This window comes from Bidens hawaiensis, unplaced genomic scaffold (assembly GCF_021521415.1).
Source record: "Bidens hawaiensis isolate Kalapana, Puna unplaced genomic scaffold, B.hawaiensis_p1.1 tig00005663_1, whole genome shotgun sequence".
Lineage (NCBI taxonomy): Eukaryota > Viridiplantae > Streptophyta > Magnoliopsida > Asterales > Asteraceae > Bidens > Bidens hawaiensis.
Genome location: NW_027491369.1, coordinates 1,217,689 through 1,224,710, shown reverse-complemented (window position 1 = coordinate 1,224,710; position 7,022 = coordinate 1,217,689).

Genomic DNA, 7,022 nt, shown 5'->3' with positions numbered 1-7,022 from the left:
GAATTACTTCCTAAAAATGAGATGCCAATGTACACAAATTTGGCTACCATCGACAATTTTTCAACTCACACGGGATATCTAGGTACATGATAAACTCATATAAGTAGGGCTGTGCAACGGTTTAAAACCGTGAGAACTGAACCGGAACAGAAAATGACTGAAAATTAGAACCAGAACCGGAACCTCTTATAGTAAACCGGTTCGGTTCCAGAACCGGTAAAGTTGATTCTCGCTAATTGTTTCTGGCTAGAGCCGGTTCCGTTGTATATTTATCAAATGAGTTATCCAAACTTTGCAAATTACAAAACAAGTTTATATAATTGTAAGTCTTCTTTCACCGTAAAATAAATTTAGATTAAAACATGAACATTCATTATATTTTTGATTAAAACCTAGTTATTTAACTTAAATAAATCAGTAGCAACGACAGATTAAAGGAAAATTATATTATTTTATATTAAATTACCTTAATAGCTTAAATCAAAATTGATCATGGTTGCTACTTCTTTAACTCAAAGAAAGAAGATTTGATTTAAATAATTATTGAATGAATGCCGGTTAATAAGTTACTCTATAAAAAATAGGGATTGGTAAATTTAGTTAAAACGTTTTTAATATTCATGTTCTTCGGTTCCAAGTCTAAAACCGTCGGTTTTATCCGGAACCGAACCGCGAATCGTTTAACTCAAATTCAAAGAACCGAGAACCGTTAGGTAACACAGGTTAGCGGTTCTGAGGCACCGGTTCGGTTTCGGTTCCTCAGTTCTGGCGGTTCCGAACCGTTTTTTGCTCACCCCTACATATAAAGGTAGACGGTGGTAGAGTCGAGATGATGACATGACCGGTCTGTACTGAGGGAACACCACATGTCCCAACTCCCAGGTTGGTACTGAGATTTTTGCGTCCCATTTAGAGTAAAATTCGCGATGATTTATAACCTTTGTGTGTGTGTATTAAGTTAATGCGAGTAGGGTTGGTATTATTATAATAAAATATTTATTAATGGAGAGAGATTCCAGTTTTGTTCGCATAAATAAAAGTTTCTAAAAATGTTCACTACGAATACGTTTTTGACGACGTATTAGGCCTCAACGTGTCTTTCACGACCTTTTTGGCTTCCAAACGCATCTTTCACGACCTTAGTCTCCAACGCGCGTCTTTCACGACCTGTTAGTCTCTAACACGTCTTTCACGCCATGTTTGGCATATTAGTTGTTTTTTTTAATATTACATTATTATAACTAATTTTATCCATATTTGGTTTTTCTTTTATAACTTGCAATATATAAATTTATATATAATTTCGAATATGTCGCTGAGACGTGCTTTATTTTTTCTACATATTGTCATAAATTTTCACTCAAAACCAAGTGTCAAATTGATATTGAAATGTTCAATAAATATTTAATAAAATTTGACCAGACTCGTTTTAAGTAAAGTTGTAAGGCCCCGTTACCGGTAGCCCTACTTTGGTGTTGGATTTACTCATAAACGCAGTTCTAAATATCATAGTTAATTAAAACTTTACGCGGAATATAACTTCAACCATAACATATTACAAAACTGTCAAATCTTGTCTTAACGACATTCAAATTTATTTAAACATAAAACATAGTCTTTGAAAACATCATAACATTTTCTTCGAGATGCCAGTATCTTCGATTCCATGCCATGTGTCTTCAATCATGCTAGCTGCCTCAACCTATTTACCTGCGTGCATACTAAAAGTCAGCTACGCTGAGTGAGTTCTAGTTAATCACATAACTTACTTTACATACACATACACGTGCCCGTAGGTACGCATTACATACTTAACCTGTCCATCAATCTTTCATACACATACATATCTAACCTTACGTTATAATGAGCATTCGCCCTACATACCTCGGATATTATTAGGGTCCGGTGCCCTCCATCCTCGGATATTATTAGGGTCCGGTGCCCTCCAACCTCGGATATTATTAGGGTCCGGTGCCCTTCATCCTCGGATATTATTAGGGTCCGGTACCCTTTCTTCCATACCTTTTTAACATACTTTTCCATATACATAATCGTAAGTTTCATACATACATCATTCATTCTTCATCTTACAACATACATATAACATCAACCATTTCCTGGAAATACATGCAATTCCGAAGATCGTTCATGTATCGACAAGAAAGGTTTCATACATACAACATAATACATATATGGCATACACTTATCACTTATGATAAGTGTATTAACTAATCACATCGAGTATGCACACAGCCCCGAAAACATAACAAGGAATGAGGCTAGAAACTCACCTGAAGTCGGTTACGTTCACCGTTAATGGTAATTCCTTTCTTGAACTGTGCACGGCTAACTGTATAATATTTACATGTATCAATTAACTATTCTATCTCATATCGTATTTCTATATTTTTTATAACCCGCAACGAACGGGGGTCCGGGGGCAGCGCCCCTGGCAGCGGGGTCTAGGGGCGGCAGCCCCTAGCAGGGTCCAAGGGGCAAATCCCCTGGCTGGGGTCGAGCTGCCAGGTCAGCTTGGAAAAATTTTATTTTTATTAGCTATCGTATCACATTTTCCATTAACATTTTGAATTGTTATATAACTTGCTACCTAAAAGTTCAAGGGTTTCTTTGTAATTAAATCATTCTTCTTTAAGTCCACGGACCATTCAACAATTCTGTTAAACTTCTAGTTCGTTACTTATTCTTAACGAATTGACTTGTCTTGACGAACTGGTTCTTGTAATGAATTGAACCCTCTAACGAATTGGACCCTTAACGAATCAGTCCATAGCGAACCAGTCTATGTAACGAATTGGACCTTCCAATTCGTTATCATTTAACTATAGCGAATCAAGGGTAATTCGCTATCTTTTCCCTTAACGAACTGAAGCTAGTTCGTTATTTTCCCATGGGCGAATCAGCTAGCGAATTACTTCTAATTCGTTAGTTACTCCTTAGCGAACTAGGGTTAGGTCAAGGAATGTCAGAACATTCTCTGACATTCCTTAACCTCGTACCACTTTTCCGGCGCTGCCTTTCCGGCGTCGTTTTCGCCGGAAAATCAGAAATCTCGCCGGAAAAACGAGATTTCTTCGTTTCTCCACCATTTTTCACCGTTTTTCGTCCCGTTCGATCCAGATTTGAGCTAGGGTGACCCCTAAGCTCATCTTAGGTTCGGTTTATATCCGAATCCACCCGAATCTCGTGACTTAAACGGTTTAACGGTGTCGGCTCGTCGTTTCGCGACTATATCTAACGGGTTTAGCTCATACAATATTAAACTATCATTACCTCGAGTCGGTGCTCGGTTTCCTTCTTGATTTCGGCTAGGGATAAGGAAGAACTAGAGAGAAATCTTAAATGTGTGTTTTGGTGGTGTGGAATATGTGTGAATGAGGATTAAATGGTGATTAATGGTTTATATAATTATGGATCATGGGCTTAAGCTCATGGTCTTTCCTTCTTTCTTTCCTAACCCAAATCTAAAAGATTACATTTTCATATTTATGAATTAAATAATTGAAAAATGATTTAAGGATGGATGAGATGAAAAGGGTATACATTTTCATGATTTAAAATGGTAAAAAAAGAAAAAAAAAAGAACAGAAACTAGAGTTAAGAGATGAAAAGTGGTTTTCAACAACTTAAGATAGAAATTAAATTTATATAACTAAATAAAACAAAAAGAAAATACTGTACGTGTTTGATATGAAAATCTTGGTCAAGAAGCTCACTTCTGCGTCCACCAACCACCATTAATATATGCAATTTAAATCACGCAATCATCAATCATCAATCATCATGCATATTCCTAACCTTGTACGAATTAAAATAACAATTAAAAAAAACAAATAAAGATCTATTAAATATTTTCTTTAAGATAAATATATTTATCAATCATATACTTTAGTCTCATGATCATAGCAGTTATGCCAATATCTTTAAATCTTAATCAAACAAACCAATCTAAATCATTAATAACGCTCAAACAGGAAAACACATCACATCACGTTCTATACGACTATTGAAATACACTTCAAAACTACTTGTGACCGTTTCTTTAAACTAGTTACAATAGGTTTAACTAGTTATCACGACACATATGACTTTACAACGATACATCTAAACGTTATCACGAATCCTTCATACGATAATTACCACATTTATTTAATCTCAACTATCACCTTTTGGTCGCTACTGACAGTCCTATCTTTTAATGTATTTGTTCCCGACGGTCTGTGACTAACATAATCATAATGCCGTTACTTGCATGTCACCAAAGAACTCTTTTGACCGGAAAAGCCACAATTTTTGCCAGAAAACTCAACCTAAACACCACATGAACACCGCCACCACCACCAACTAACTCACCACCAACCAACCATCACCACTTAAGCACCACCAACCGATTCCGACAGTGCTTCTAGGGTTCCGACGACCTCAACAATTAAAGCTTTTACTAAGAAAAGGTTCCTAAAGGTCTAATCCAAAGTTACAAAGATGCCTTGGACAAAAATGTTGAGTTTTCCGATAAAAATGTGAGTTTTCCGGTCAAAACGTTTTCCAGCGACTTACAATTAATGACGCTAGAATTCTGTTAGTCGCAAATATATTAAAAGTGAAGAGGTAGGTCCCAGCAGAGCCCAGTTGGACCCGCAAGACTCACCTTGAAGAGGGACGTCTGCGCAAGGACCAACTGCTTCCGCAGGACCCACCATGCTCAGAGAAGACCTTACGCGCAGTACGCCAGCTGTTCCCGCGGGGAAAGCCTCCCAATGGTGAAGTACCCTGCTTGTTCCCGCAGCTGCGGATACAAGCCATCAGGGAAGGCTACCCGCACTGATAGCAAGGCTACACGCACAAGGCACTAACTCGATACTTCAGTAATGTCACCTGAAGGAATGAGCAAGGCGGGAATACTCCCGCCCAAATGAGCCAGTCCGTATGCTTCTGGAAGATCTTTTGTACTATACCTGCCAAGGTATGGGCAGAATAGACGATCTGACCAAAACAGCCCATGAACCAATCACAGGGTGACAGCTCACCGACAACAGTACGAGGAGGAGCACCCTCTAGTACTGTTTGTCACTATTAGCCGCTGCCTACTCACCAACCCTCACTGTGGGACGTGCGTAGCCTACAGTTGGTGGAACAGTGCATAGCCGGCAGTAAAGGAACAGTATACAGCCGGCCTTGTCACTATCGGCCGCAGCCTATCCACCAACCAGCATGGCTTGTGCGTAGCCCACTGTTGGTAGAACAGGGATACTATTCAGCCGGCTGTACCTTCTTGGAAACCTACCTTCGGCTATAAATACTCCAACACCTTGGAATGGTAAGGACATCATCTGATATCTCATTATCTTATCTTCTCTAGCAATCTCTTAATATACACTTATATTCAGAGCAATCTAGTATGATTCTCACGCCGGAGGGTGGTCACAAGGAGGAACCCCCCTTCTCAGTGACGAGCTTACGGTGTCTGTTTTGCAGGTCACCTGAAGAACAACTTTCTTTGCTGGACCTCATCCTCGTGGGAAACATCTATTTAACCCCCAGATTATCCGTAATCTGCCCGGGGTCACCTAGTGCTTCTTCATTGGCGCCATCCGTGCATAAAAGCTAGAACTAATTCTTAGTTTTTTCAAAATTTCTGAAGAAATGGTTAACGTTACTCCGGTCCCAAAGCCAGTAAGTGACCAAGAAACCCCGGTAACCACAACCCCAGCAACTGGGGGAACACCGGCGGTTATACAAATTTTACGAACACTACCCCGGTTACCCAAGCCGGGACAAGTGCAGTAAACAATATTTCACTGGGGTTCACTGATGCCCAGTTGGAGAAACGGACGAGGGTCCCTCGCCAAACACTCGATCAAGTTAAGGCGTGAGCCGAAGCACTTCAGAAAGAGTTCCAAGCTGAGTTGGATGAACGCTTGCGTTCACTTCAACAGGCTGACGAATTCGGCAGTACTCGCCAACATCTCAACATGAACAGTGAGTGCGAGTACTCGGACGATGAGCGGGAAGAATCCGATACCGACGCAAACCCTCGCCATAAGGCAAAAGGGAAGCGTAAGGAAACGGACTTCCAACCGACAAGGAATTTTGGAGAAACCTTTAAACCAACGAACGCGGGGAGAAACCCACGTGACTTCTCCAAAACCTTTAGACCAACTGCTGCAAATGCAGGAAAGTCCAAGTTTGCAAGGGACATTGCGGAAGCAATCGCCCCGAGAAGTGCCAAACAAATGTCCAACATCGGCACTTATGATGGTCTATCCGACCCAGACGACCACTTGAACAGATTCATTGCGGGGGCAACCGTCAGTAACTGGACGGAACCCACGTGGTGTTATATGTTCCAGATGACTCTGGTTGGAGCGACCAGGGCATGGTTCGATCGTTTACCGGTCCACCACATCTATGATTGGGCGGACTTTCAGAACAAGTTCAGCCAACACTTCAGCCAACAGAGGAAATATACTGAAGAACAGTGGACGATCCTCAACTGCGTTAGAGAGGAGGATGAATCTTTACTAGACTTCATCACTCGCTTCAACTCCAAAAAGCTGAGTCTGGGCAACATAAGTGAAGACCTTGTTCGCGCCGCTTTCATCCAGGGCGCCGAATACCCAGAGCTTATCCGCACATTGACGGGTAAGGAAGGCATGCCATCCACATGGGATGCCATCATGACGGCGGCCAAGCGCTTTGCCGAGACGGAGAAGCAACTGGGAAGGGATCTTCCCCAGAGTACACACCTCTACACGCAAAGGACTAGAGAAAACAATGTTCGGATCTCCCGGCAGAACAAAAAAGAGGAAGCTAGGTATTTGGCAGTCAAGGGTAAACTTTGACACCTCATCCAGCTCTCGCCCTCTTGTTGGCGGAAGGGATAACACACACCCTTCAAGCCGAAAACACCGGTGGACGCCACTCACCAAAAGCGTCACGGAGATATTTGCCACCGAAAAACTACCATGGCCAAAAGCTCCAATGATCCGGCAGCGACCTAATGC